Source organism: Tursiops truncatus, chromosome 9 (genome assembly GCF_011762595.2).
Source record: "Tursiops truncatus isolate mTurTru1 chromosome 9, mTurTru1.mat.Y, whole genome shotgun sequence".
Lineage (NCBI taxonomy): Eukaryota > Metazoa > Chordata > Mammalia > Artiodactyla > Delphinidae > Tursiops > Tursiops truncatus.
In genome coordinates this window covers 79887358-79902302 of record NC_047042.1, presented here as the reverse complement: position 1 = coordinate 79902302, position 14945 = coordinate 79887358, and positions in this window count along the sequence as shown.

The window sequence follows — 14945 nt, the reverse complement described above, 5'->3', positions numbered from 1 at the left end:
GTAATAACTCATACCATTATTTTACAAATATTATATCAATCTTTAAAATGTGGCAAAACACTATATAACCTAAAATTATATAGTATCCATGTCCTACCAAAGGTTGAGTGCAAAGTAACACTAAAAATCTTTATAAAAGTGATTAAAAGAAATACATTCTAGCTTTTATATTAAAACATCACAAAGCCAGAGAAAATATATTACCTTTTTATTTAGATTAATAGGACTATTATTTCTGTCATTTTGCAGGAGCGAAATTATTTTTTATGGCCATAGCCCTAAAATGAAATAGCGTAATTATGTGCAGTTACCCTTCCTTAGAAATGCTTTTCATTTAAATATTTGGCAAGTAAACAGGAACTGGAGTAGAAGGATCCTAATACTCCTGCAGTATGATCAATGAGGAGGGAGTCAAACACAAAGGGTGATTATTATTTATCACTGACACATAACTTTAGTTCTGCAAACGGCTTTCAAAGATTTTATTATAAACTTCTTATAAAGAAGTTCAAGGTGGGCCAGTATAAATATTTCTTTTGAAAAATAAAACACACATATGGTCTCATATCGGCTTCAGAAAGACTCATTTGGCTGACCACAGAAAAACAGGGAAGCAAGGTGAGATGTGCAAAATTCCAACCATTCAGGCGTATTTCACAGATACTGTGGATTTGGCTGCAGACCATCACAATGAAGCGAATATCTCAATAAAGTGTCACATGGATTTTTTGGCTTCCCAGTGCGTGCAGAGGTTATGTTTACATTACACTGTAGTCTGTTAAGTGTACACTAGCATTATGTCTAAAAAAACAATGTACATACCCTAATTAAAAAGTACTTTATTGTTAAAAATGCTAACCATCTTCTGAGCCTCCAGCAAGTCATAATCGTTTTGCTGGTGGAGAGTGTTGCCTTGATGTTCACGGTTGCTGACTGACCAGGGTGGTGGCTGCTGAAGGTTGGGTGGCTGTGGAAATTTCTTAAAATAAGACAACAATGAAGTCTGCCACACAGATTGAGTCTTCCTTTCATAAATGATTCCTCTACAGCATGCGATGCTGTTTGATAGCATTACCCACAGAACTTCTTTCAAAATTGGGGTAATCCTCTCATACCCTACCACTACTTTATCAAGTAAATTTATGTGATATTAAAAAAATGTTGTTGTCATTTCAACAATCTTCATAGCCATCTTCACCAGCAGTAGATTCCACGTCAAGAAATCACTTTCTTAGCACATCCATAAGAAGCAACTCCTCATCCATTAAAGCTTTATCTGAGATTGCAGCAATTCAGTCACACCTTCAGGTTCCACTTCTAATTCCACTGCTCTTGCTATTTCTATCACATTTTCAGTTTACTTCTTCCACTGAAGGTTTGAGTCCTTCGAAGCAATCCATAAGGGTTAGAATTAACTTTTTCCATGCTCTTATTAATGTTGATATTTTGACCTATTCCCATGAATCACAAATGTTCTTAATGGCATCTAGAATAGTGAATTATTTCCAGAAGGTTTTCAATGGACTTGGCCTAGATCCATCGGAGGAATTACTATCTATTGCAGCTATAGCCTTATGAAATGTATTTCTTAAATAATTAGACTTGAAAGTCAAAATTACTACTTGATCCATAGGCTGCAGAATGGACATTGTGTTAACAGGCAAGAAAGCAACATTAATCTTATTATACATCTTCACAGAGCTCTTGGGTGACCAGGTACATTGTCAATCAGCAGTAATAATTTGAAAAATATCTTTTTTTCTGAGCAGTAGGTTTCAACAGTGGGCTTAAAATATTCAATGACCAATATTGTAAAGAGATGTGCCATCATCCAGGCTTTGTTGTGCCATTTATAAACCACATAGAGAGTGGATTTAGCATAATTCTTAAGGGACATAGGATTTTCAGAATGATAAATGAACAGTGGCTTCAACTCTGAAGCACCAGCTGCATTATCCCCTAACAAGAGAGTCAATCTGTCCTCTGAAGCTTTGAAATCAGCAATTGGCTTCTCCTCTCTAGCTATGAAAGTCTGAGATGGCATCTTCCAATGTAAGGCTGTTTCATCTACACCAAAAATCTGTTGTTCAGTGTAGCCATCTTCATTGATTATCTTAGCTGGATCTTCTGGACAACTTGCTGCAGCTTCTGCATCAGCGCTTGCTGCCTCACCTTGCACTTTTATGTTATGGCGTTAGCATCTTTCCTTAAACTTCATGAACCAAGCTCTGCTGGCTTCCAACTTTTCTGCTACAAACTCTGCACCTCTCTCAGACTTAAACAGAATTAAAGAGACTTGGGGCCTTGCTCTTGCTTTGGCCTAAAGGGAAAGTTGTAGCTGGTTTGATCTCCTACCTGGACCACTAAAACTTTCTCTATGTTGGCAATAAGGCTGTTTCACTTTCTTATCACTCATGTGTTCACTGCAGTAGCACTTTTAATTTCCTTTAAGAACTTTTCCTTTGTATTCACAAGCTAACTGGTCCAAGAGGCCCAGCTTTCATCCTATCTCAGCTTTATACTGCCTTCCTCACTAGTGATTTCTAGCTTTTGATCTGAAGTCAGAAATGTGAGACTCTTCCTTTCACTTGAAACTTAGAAGCCACTGTAGGGTTATTAATTGGCCTAATTTCAATATTGTTATGTCTCAGGGAATAGGGTAGCCTGAGGAGATGTAAAGAGACAGGGCTGGTAGTTGGAGCAGTCAGAACACACACACCATTTATTAAGTTCACTGTGTATCTGGGTGAGGTTCATGGCACCCCAAATAATAACAACAGCAACATCAAAGATCACTGATAACAAATCATAGATCACCATAACAAGTAGAAAAATAATGAAAAAGTTTGAAAGAATTACCAAAATGTGACACAGAGACATGAAGTGAGCAAATGCTTATTTTAAAAAAATGGCACTGATAGACTTGCTGGATGCAGGGTTGACACAAACCTTCAATTAAAAAAAAAAATCTGTGAAGCGGAATAAAGTGAAGCACAATAAAACAAGGTATGCCTAAAATTCCGTATTATCTAAAATTATCCCAGCAAGTTTTTTTTCCCTAGGAAAGATTCAGGTTATCCACATGACAGTGATTTTTGACAATATTATAAAGCTGAGACTCGTTTAGTAGTTCCTATGCTTGAAAACAATTCTTAACATATAATTCTCAATTAGTTGAACAATAACGTTAATAAGCCAGTATTAACCTATGGCAGTGAATTCTCAAAACTTGCTGTATATTTATAATCAGCTGAAGGGCTCTAAAAACTTCTCAATGTCCAAGCTCTGACCTTGCATATCTCTAGACATGAGACCTAAGTATCAGTCTTTTTTCAAAACTTCCCCAGGTAATTCCAACTGCAATCACATTTGATCACTAGTGACACAGAAACCAGACAAAACAAATATTCAGTTGAGGCAAGACTTGAATTAAAAATTACATGGAGTCAGAATTAATCAATTGTTCCTCACCTATATACAAACAGGAAACACCTTTCCTAAATATATGGCTAATCCTACACATCATCTAAACATTACCAAAACATAATGTTAGTGCTGTAGCTCTTGTTGCATGTAATCTTGTTCACCTTCTTACTGACTACAGTTGACACTGCCTCTGAGTCTTCTTTATTTTTCTGTAGTAAAGACAACTCTGGGTATTTTTCCCCCCACAAAAAGACTAGGCATGATCAAATGACAGGGTTTCTTATTTCCTGTCTTCTCTGTGTCACATTTTCATTTTCTTGATATTGTTTCACTTCCTTTTTAGATCATGTAATTTATTCTGCTAGGGCCTCTTCATTGTGTATACCACTGTTTATATGAGTGTAAACTGTGGTCCACCTACATCAGAATAAGCTGGTTTAAGAAGCAGATTTATGAGCCCTACCAAAGAATAATTTCAAGGAACCTCTAGAGTAGGACACCTTTTATAATTTGTATGAGAGGTGATTCTTATGCACATGAGAACCACTACTTTTAGGCATTCTTCATGCTCTAAATCTTTGGGCAGAAAAGCAAAATCATTAATGAAACAGTTTTGTACATAAAATCACAGACCACTATAACTTTCTTCAGTTTTCACCCTCTTATAGATCAAAGTAACCCATATTTTTCCATAGCTGTCAGCTGATTATTGCTCCCAGGTGTGCAGGGTTTAGTGATAATTCATCTTTCATGCCCACCACTTGTTTCCTCTGATGAGGAAACATTTAGTATTTGTTATCAGCAATTCTACAGCCTGGCTGCACATTAAAATCAACTGGTAAGGTTTTAAAAATTACTGATGCCTTAGCATGACTTCGTAAGATTACAATTAAATTATTCTGGGATGCAACCCAGGCATGGCTATAGTTTTTTAACCCCAGCTTATTATAACAGACGAAGTTTAAAACCACTGAGCTACCTGTTAGCACAATAGTTTGGTCTGCAATTTTATCAGGAACTCAGGTTTTCAGTTCATTATGATTTCAAGCATCAGGACTAAGGTATTAGTCCCAGGGTATTAAGGCATAATAAATACACAGTCTTATTTTACCACACAAATACCAGAATACTGAAGAGAATAATAACATCTCTCAGTTTGAAAAGTCCTGTTTTCAAGCTGCTGTTACATCTATCTTCAGAATTTATTGCCTGGGTTGCAGATGGTAGAGTGCTACTTAGAAGAGACACCCTGTTGGGAAAACCACACCGCTGTGCAATTATTAAGCAGTGGAATTTCATTTTCCACACCCTCCTAGTTACCAGCTGAAAAGAATCTTTATTGACTTACAAGGTTAACTAACCTTATAAATTTGATATATATAAATGTATTTACTTTTAAAAATGTTTTATTCAATGACTTCCCTGGTGGCGCAGTGGTTAAGAATCTGCCTGCCAATGTAGGTGATATGGGTTCGATCCCTGGTCCAGGAAGATCCCACATGCCATAGAGCAACTAAGCCCGTGCACCACAGCTCCACAGCCTGTGCTCTAGAGCCCGTGCACCACAACTACTGAGCCTGTGTGCCACAACTACTGAAGCCCATGCACCGACAGCCCGTGCACCTCAACAAAGAGTAGCCCTTGCTCACCACAACTAGAGAAAGCCTGCACGCAGCAATGAAGACCCAACACAGCCAAAAATAAAATAAATAATGTTTTATTCAAACAACAAGTAAATATGTTGAGAAATATTTTACAAATATTTGTCTCAAGGACAAGTCAGTAGAGAAACTGTCTTCATCACTGCTTGATTCAAAAAAACATTTCAGTATGCTGTGATATTTTTATATCATATAAGAAAATTGATTTTTCAAGGCATATTTCTCATTTTTGTTGACATTCCATCCAATAAGTAAACAGTGACCAAGCAGTGTGAAATTTTCCTATTGCTTGTATACATCTTTATATCGTTATAGCTTTTATGTATTCAGAAATTCAAATGTATTTATTAATTATTGATAAAAGAAATGCACAGGGAAGGTGAGGTCAAGAGAGTGGAGTAGGAAGACCCTGAGGTCACCTCCCCCCATGAACACACAGAACTAGAACTACATATAGAGAAATTCTCCCTGAGAATGAACTGAAGACTAGCTGAATGGCTCTTCTACAACCAAGCTTAAAAAGAAAGAACCACACAGAGTCTGGTAGGAGGGAAGAAGTGATCTAGTCAGGACCCACACTGCTGATGGATGATCCAGAAGAGGAGGAAGATATCACAAGCATGGGGATCCTCCCTAAGGAGTGAGGAACTCAAGCCCCATAAGGGGCACCCTAGCCTTGAGTCTGGCACCAAGGAAATGAGCCCCCTTTGCTGGTTTGAAAACCAGTGAGGCTTACTGGAGGGCTATTAAAAACCAAGACTCTGCTCTTGAAGAGCAGGAAGACAGATTTGCTTGCTCTCAGCCCCAGCACAGAACATTGAAAACTTTCTGGTGCTCAGGCCAGCCTTCCAGGACCACCCCAGTATGCACCATGCTCCTGCTGCGGTCCTTCTTGATTCCACACCATTCCCAGCCAAGGTGGAGATGCCATCACGTGTACTGGGGAGAAGCTGATCTAGCACAGATTTGCAGCTGAGCCTCTCCAGCCCCAGGCCCAATCCCAACCAAGGAAGAGACTACTATCGTGCCAGGGAGAAGCTCAGAACTGTGGCTTCCAGCCCCTCTGGCCCCATCCCAACGCAACCGCACCCCTGACCAAAGCAGAGACAACAGCTGTGCTAGGGAGAAATGGAGGTAGCTCAGATTTGCCACTCCAGCACCTCAAGCCCTGGCCCTGCTCTCAAACAACCTGAAGACTGCCATGACCCTGGGGAGAAGCATAGGTCCCTCAGGGCTCCTGCTCTAGCACCTTGGGCCTTGGACCAGCTCCCCATCAGGGCACAACTGTCAATGAACCCAGGAAAAGCCCCAACTCCTACCTGGCTCTGGCTCTAGCCCCTCTAACCCTAGCCCTATGCTCCATCAAGGTAGCGAATTTTAAGCAAGATGAGAAGGCAGAGGAGTACATTCCAAGCAAAAGAACAAGGTAAAACGCCAGAATAAAGCCTAATGAAATGGAAATAATTTACCTCAAAAAGAGTTCAAAGTAATAGTAATAAAATGCTTACTGAACTCAGAAAAAGAATAGAGGAATACAGTGAGAACTTCAACAAAGAACTAGAAAATATAAAAGAACCAATAAGAACAGAAAAACATAGTAACTGAAATGAAAAATATACTAGAAAGAATTAACAGCAGGTTAGGTGATACTGAAGCATGCATAAGCGATCTGGAAAACAGAAGAGGGGAAATCACCCATCAGAAAAGCACAGAAGTATTTTCCTTGTTTCTTTTGTTTTTTGGTAAATGAGGGCAGTTTAAGAAACTTCTGAGACAACATCTAGTGTACTGACATTCACATTATAGGGGTTCCAAAAGGAGGAGAGAGACAAAGAGGCAGAAATTGTATTTGATGAAATTACAGTTGAAACCTTCCCTAAGCTGAAGAATGAAACAGATATCCAGGTCCTGGAAACACAGGGAGTCCCAAACAAGATAAACCCCCTCCAAAACCCACACCGAGATATGTCATAATTAAAATGGCAAAGTTAAAGATAGAGAATTTTAAAGGCAACAAGAGAAAAACAGAGTCACATACAAAGGAACCCTATAAAGCTCTCAGTGATTTTTCAGCAGAAAGGTTTCAGACTAGAAGGAAGCAGCATGATATATTTAAAGTGCTGAAAGGAAAAAAAAACAAATAACTACAATCTAGATTACTCTACCCAGCAGATTATCATTCAGAATTGGAGGAGAGAGAGAGTTTCCCAGACAAGCAAAAACTGAGAGAGTTCATCACCATTAAACTGGCCTTGCAAGAAATGTTAAACGGTTTTTTTTTAAGCGAAAGAAAAAAGGCTATAACAAAAAATTAAAACACATATGAAGTGTTTTGAACCATAATTCAAAAAGAGACGTGCACTATAATGTTCATTGCAGCACTATTTACAATAGGCAGGACATGGAAACAACCTAAATGTCCATCGACAGATGAATGGATAAAGAAGATGTGGCACATATATACAATAGAATACTACTCAGCCATAGAAAGAAATGAAATTGAGGTATTTGTAGTGAGGTGGATGGACCTAGACTCTGTCATACAGAGTGAAGTAAGTCAGAAAGAGAAAAACAAATACTGTATGCTAACGCATATATATGGAATCTAAAAAAAAAAAAATGATGAACCTTGTTGCAGGGCAGGAATAAAGAGGTAGACAGAGAATGGACTTGATGACATGAGGTGGGAGGGCAAAGCTGGGGCGAAGTAAGAGTAGCATCGACATATACACTACCAAATGTAAAAATAGTTGACTGGTGGGAAGCAGCAGCATAGCACAGGGAGATCAGCTCAGTGTTTTGCGATGACCTAGAGGGGTAGGACAAGGGAGGATGGGAGGGAAGCTCAAGAGGGAGGGGATATGGGGACATGTGTATGCATACGGCTGATTCGCTTTGTTGTGCAATAGAAACTAAAATGGTATTGTGAAGCAATTATACTCAAAGATCTATTTTTAAAAAAAAAGGATAAAAATCCAATGATCATCTCAACAGAATGCAGAAAAAGCATTTTACAACACTGAACATCCATTCATGGTAAAAACTCTCAACAAAGTTGGTATAACAGGAACATACCTTGACATAATAAAGGTAACTTATGACAAGTAAAATTTTTATTTCAAATACTAACAATAATATCTTCTAAATGAAAAGAGTTGTCTCATTTTCTAATATGTATGAGTTTTGCTTCTTTATCTTGCCTTGCGGCACTGGTTAACAGCCTGCAGGAAAATGTTAAATAGAAGCCGCAAAAGCAGACATCATGCCATGTCCCTGCTCTTAGGAGAAAAGTGTGTTTACTGTAGGTTTTTTTATAGACACCCATCAGCAGATTGAGGGGTTTCTCTTGTAACCTAGGTTTGCTGTCAGTTATACTGTTGTATTATTTTTTTACATAACAGGTGTTATTTTTTCAGAAATTTTGGCAGTTATTGAGATGATGATATAAGTTCTCATTTATTTGGTTTATTTGAGGTATTTAATTCTTGATAATTAAACCAAAGTTAAATTTCTGCAGATAACACAAGTTATTTATTTTATACAGTGTTGATTTTGTTTTGTCAATATTTTGTTAAGAAATTTTGTATTTCTGTTCTGGAGGGATAGTATTCTTTAATTTTTTTCCTTGTAATATTTTTCATGTTTAGATATAGGCATTTATGCCTGGCATCTTTCGTTCAGCACCATGTGCATGTGGTTTATATAATTTGCTTATGTAGTTTTAGTTTATTCACTTTCGTTGCCATATAGTACTCCACTTTGTGGAATTTCTACCACAATTCATGTGTACATTTCTATTGTACATGTACATTTGGATAGTTTCCAATTTTTAGACATTTTGAATAGGGCTACAATAAACATACTTGTTTATATCTTTTGATGAACAAATGCACATTTCTGTTAGCTATATTCCTAAAATTGGAATGGCTGTGTCATAGTACAGGTATATGTTCAGCTTTAATCAATACCAAAAACCCACACTGTTTTCATGACAGATAGCTCTTGGCAATCTTTGTTTTGAGATGGCTTCCTTCTAGTGTACACTAGTTACTTTAACTGGGGATAAAATAGATAAATCTTTTTGGAAACATGGGCATTTATTTATTTCACGGAAAACCTAAGGAAGTTTTACTGTAGTACTTTTATCCCATTACAAATATCAGTTCCATGTAGAAGAGAGAATAAGCTGGTGGAACAGGGATGCATTAATCAAGTTGTCAAGGAAGTATCTTTATAACATCAAATATTTGTGTTATCACGTAAGTCAAATTAGTCTGCTCGTGAATAAGACAACAGAAGTAAAAGTTTCACACATAGTAAGAAAAAACATACAGATAAGAGAATATATAAGAAAATACCATATGAACACAAGGCCAAGAAACAAGCCTTTTATATCCTCCCTTGGACTCCCAATTTCATGTACACTTTCATTTTTTTTTTTTCAGGGAGAATAACATTCTGTACTTTTGTAGATACAAATTAACATAAGAATTAACCAAAATGCTTACATAAGAAAGTGCTGACAAGGTCAAAGAAGAACTCAAGGAATAAGTAAAGATACATCGATACTTTTAGATAGAATGTGGAGTTAACTTGGATAGTGGCAGTCATCTGCCTTGAAAGTAAATTACTCCTTCCTTTAGAAATCTAAGCACTGTACAAGGTAGCAACCTGAAGTATTTATATAACAAACAGAGCGACAGTTAATAATACACAGCTGTGTGCCAATTTAAACCACAGAGCATGTTTCTAACTAGTGTACAATAATTTCAGGGTCACTATATTCAAATGCAATCAGTCAGGCAGGGAGTTCAAAACTCTTCAGAATCTGAAATGATGATCTTGGTTAAAAGTCAGGTAAGAGTAATGGCAGCATTACTAGGGGTTAACCCTCTCAATCTACGATCAGATCTCTTGAGCTTTAAATGCCTTGCCACAAATATTCACACTTTCACAATCAAGTCCAAGCAAGATAAAGCTGAGATTCTATTAAAAGTTCTGATGTGGTACGTAAAACTGGAATTACCATTTATGACATCATCAGGCATACGCAGTATTTTCCTCTGAAACAATGTTTTACTCCATAATGTTACTTAACTAATCCCAAATTATGTTCAAAAAAAGAAAACAAAAACATTAATTGTGTAAAGGCACCAAAGTATTAAAATTCTATACGAGACACTTCAACCATGACAAAGCTACTAAATAATTTGACTCTTCTCTTGTCGACAAAATAAAATTTGCCACTGAGAAATCACAACAGCACCAAAGGAATACTGCAAAAGAGGTACACTATATAACTGAAGAATTTGGAGCAGCAGAAGAGTTTTCACTTATTTAAGAACCCAGGAGAAGTGTAGACAATGCTGACTGCTACTTCAAAGGTTGAGACTGAAGGGACAGGGGACAAACAGAATTTTAGTGAGACGATTAGGCACTATAGCGGCAGCCTTTTTTCCGCATCACACTGCAGTCTAAAATAAGCGAGTCCAGGGAGAAAGAGCTGAATTCACTCTGATTTCTGGCATCCATACTTCAATAAGTGGCTGCCTCTTTGGGACAGCTGAGAGTTGGGGGATTTGCTCAATGCAAAGAAGTCATTTAGGGGCATCACAATCATGATGCAGAAAAGTGCATGTAGTGAAAGTAAGAATCAACTTGTTTACTAACTGGATACTGTGGTTTAACTTGAGATAAGAGATAGCCTAAATATAGGTACGGCCTTAAAAATTGCACATTGTTACATGAATATGGCACAGCTTAGTTGCATGGCTGAGGTTCCCAAGCATTAGAGTTTTAATGATTGTACCTGAGATACTTTCCGCAGACAATACATTGAGATTATGCCATGGAAGAGTGTCAGTAAAACATCAGAAGGTCTGGTAATCTGCAGGTCTTTGAGATATAATTTGCCTTAGCATATATTTATTTTCGATGTTAACATTATCAAAGCCAATTCCTTGCTCATGTTAGCCTTCTGACTCACTCACAGTAAACTCTGGTGGTAGTTACTGGTTGTATAACTATAGGTAAATACTTAATCTTACTGAATCACAGTCTTTGAATAAATATTTATCACATATATTAATTATTCCACGTAAATCTATAAAATGAGAGAAAAAACATAACGTATAGAGTCATTGAGATGATTAAATGAGATACTTTTTGTGAAAGCAAATGCCGCAAATAATGATGCACGTTACTTATTTAATATTAATCGAGCGTCTATTTTAAAAATCAAAGGCTTACAATCATAATGTTCTTTCTTACTGAAGATTATTTTGTTCTCTCAAAATCACATCCTCTCTGGAGATCTCTCCCAAATAAGCATACTATACAAATATTTTTAAAATAATTAAAATGCACTAACTAGTCTGATGTATTTGCTTTATTATCCCTCATATGCTTTTTAAATTCATGAAACCTGATAGATTAAATTAAAAATGTAACTCACTGGCTAAACATACATACTTTTCTGATGATATTACTGCCATTAAAAAATGTAGTATCTTTTGTATTCACAGTGATTTACTTGATAACAGGAGAGACATACTGACTAGGTTAGGTTCCCCCCATATCTAGAACATAAAACCCTGCACTTCTCTGTAGCATAGCACCCAACTCAGCTGATTTATGTAATGCTGATTTCTTTCTCCTCCTCTAAAACATACACTTCATGACTGGAAGGTCTGTATCTTTCTTTTGTCCCCTACTATCCCAACTGATTAACGGTGCTTTCTTCACTCTGAGAAGGTATATAAATTCAGCTGTTAAAATTTTAATTGGTTTGAAAAAGGAATTCTCCTTGCCGCTGAGAGATGAATGTACATCTGTCTATAATTATGTGATAAGGTCTATAAAAAGGGACTGAATTTTATCAGGCAAGATTTGGAGTATGGATCCCACTTATGTATATGATGATCTTAGTCACAATGCCAAGAACGTCCAATACAAATATAACTGGAGCCACAATGTTAGCCGTATGTGTAAATGTAAACTTTCCACTGCCACAATATAGAAGTAAAAGGAATTAGTAAAATTAAATAACATATTTCATTTAAGCCAATATATCCAAAATGTAATTTTGCCATGTAATTAACATAAAATGTTAATAAGTTATTTTACATTTTTTATGCTAAATCCTTGAAATGGGGTGTGTATTTTATAATTACAGAATATCTCAATTCAAACCAGTTACATTTAAAGTTCTCAAACATGACTTATGGCTAGTGGTTACCATATTGGACAACACACCTTTAGAACGAAAGAGAAGATATTAGTTTTATTTTAGAGGAAAGATCATTAAAATACTTATTTGAGTAGATAAATTTATATTTTTTTCAAAAGTTGACATATATTGCTGGAATCCTACCTTAAGTCTCATTTTACTAAGATTGATGGCTTGACATGGAGTTATATCCATGGTGGCTTTGATTCCACTTTCCCACTGTCTACAGGAAAACTACTACCTTTCGTGCCTTCCTCTTTTTTCTTTTTTTTTTTTTTTCTGTTTTTGCCTCTCAAATTATTTGCCTTCTTCGTCTCCTCCAAATAACTAACTGAAAAGAGAATAAAAGAGTCCTGAATTTGGGGACTTTGGAATTGGATTGCATTGGAAAAAATTGGAAATTGCATTTCCAATTTTCACATCTAATGCCAGGGGAAACTGTTCTTCACTGAAAGAAATACTTACTCATGCATAACTTCTATAAAAAGTTTACTGATATTCTAAATGTGTTGTGAAAGACTGTATCCAGAAACATACTTTTAGAATTCTCTTACTCAAGAATTTTCAAAGAAGTTGCCCAAACCTATACCTTCAAACGAGAGGAATGAGCTTATGGTGCTGCCGGCTCTGACGCTTTCTGACTCAACTTAAATTTTTTATAGTTCAGCATGTTGGATTGTTTGCGGTACTCTAATCCTGATTCTTTCCAATAAATACTGTTTGCAGTACTCTAATCCTGATTCTTTCCAAGAAATATTGGTATACAACAATACCTACTCTCATTTATCTATGTTCTATAATGGTACTTCGGTTATTTTGTGTCTATACTGTATGGTCATTAATCAACCCTGTTTCCTCAGGGTGCTTAATGATAAGTCTCCCACACTCAATTTATTCCAGGGGCATCACAGAATTTTGGCTGATGTGGTCTGGTCTTTCACTATCTCTACTCCTCTTCCTTCTCTTTCCATTAAATTAGGTTTAGCAAGCTGCGCCAAGCACAGCAATGGATTATGCATCTCTTTTCAAAACAGCCCAGTTTTCAAAAATATTACAAAAAGACAAAAAAAAAAACAGGCATGGTTAAGTGTCCTGTACTTTAAAGGGCTGGTAACCATCACTTCAGTTGGCCTATTTAATGTAAACTGTAACAATCATCTGTTGTTGTAGCCCTGTAAACAGTAAATAGAATACTAAAACTGGCATATATTTTGAAATATCAAAGCTTTGAAAAGAAAATGCAAATCCTGGGGGGCATAAAATTGAAATGTGAATGATTTTAGGCTAGTGCTATCTGGGTTCATTCTGGGTTTGGCCCCCCAGAATTTTATTGCTGGTCTTTGGAAATTCACAATTTTAGTGTAAATAAAACATACCTTATTTAGGCAACAGAAATGTGAGACTCAAAGAAATTAGCTTCCAAGATAGTATGAGAAATGCTCTTTCTGGTCCATGCACAACAAACTCAAAATTACCTCTAACAAAATTATCCAACTAGCAATTAATTATATTTTGCTAAGAAGCATACCAAGAAACACACTAGAAAAATTCTAAAATAGACTTGTATTAAACATTGAAATAGGCCCAGCTATTCACAAGTAACATATTTGCCTTTCTTTTACTCCTCACCTCCAGTCTGTCTATATTTTTCTCACACACAGATACTGAAATTCTAATGCATTACCTTCTGAATCAACAGCACATACAGTATTAATAATGAAATAACCCTAATTATTTAAAAAATTAGCAAGTGGGATTTTCAGCTTGGTATTTTAAAAATGAGAGCTGACAAATATTAATGCTGAGCAGATGTTAAAACATTTTCAATACTGTCATAAAATTATCTATTTTAATAGCCTGTTCTAGCAATGTTTTTCTAATTCTCATAATCTCTCTAATTATTTTATAGTAACAATTTAATGATACAAGATTATTCTAGGAATCTAAATGGAAATAAGATTCATCCTTTATGTAAAAAATAGGAGGAAATATCCCCAAGCAATAGAATTACAGCCACAGAAGGTAGCTCTACTTGACCAGCTGCTCTGTGACACAGTGCAAGAAAGGATCCAAAATAAACAAATGTGTGTTGGGGCAAGATTCTGGTGCTGCCTCACTGACTTGGTAGTGGAGTAGGGACATATGGAAGTGAGAGCAAGAAGGAATGGAATTTTACTTTAATGAATACAATGAACATGTTTATAGAAGCCAAAGAGTTTTCAGTGTCACGCTTACGACTAATGCTGAAGAAGGAAGACTTGTTTGTGTCTTTAAATGACATTGGTGGAATTCCTCAAGGCCATTTTATTATGTAAAATATTACTCTTTAAGAGAAACTGGACTCTTTCTAACACAAAAATAAAATATACTAAAAACTGTTACTCAGGAATTCATGTATTTTAGTTTTTATCATGAACCTACGAGGTAAACTCACCATTTACTAGCAAGCTGGCAGCAATTTTTTCCAGAATGCAATGTGCATGATATGTAAGCAGTCACAACATTCCTCTCTTGCCATTCATTCTGGCAATTAAAATTTAGTTGCTTTAATAAGAGCTTCATTGTTACAACCTCACGGGACAAATAAGGCAAATAAAAAGGTAGCACAGACTTGGGTTATTTGAGGAATG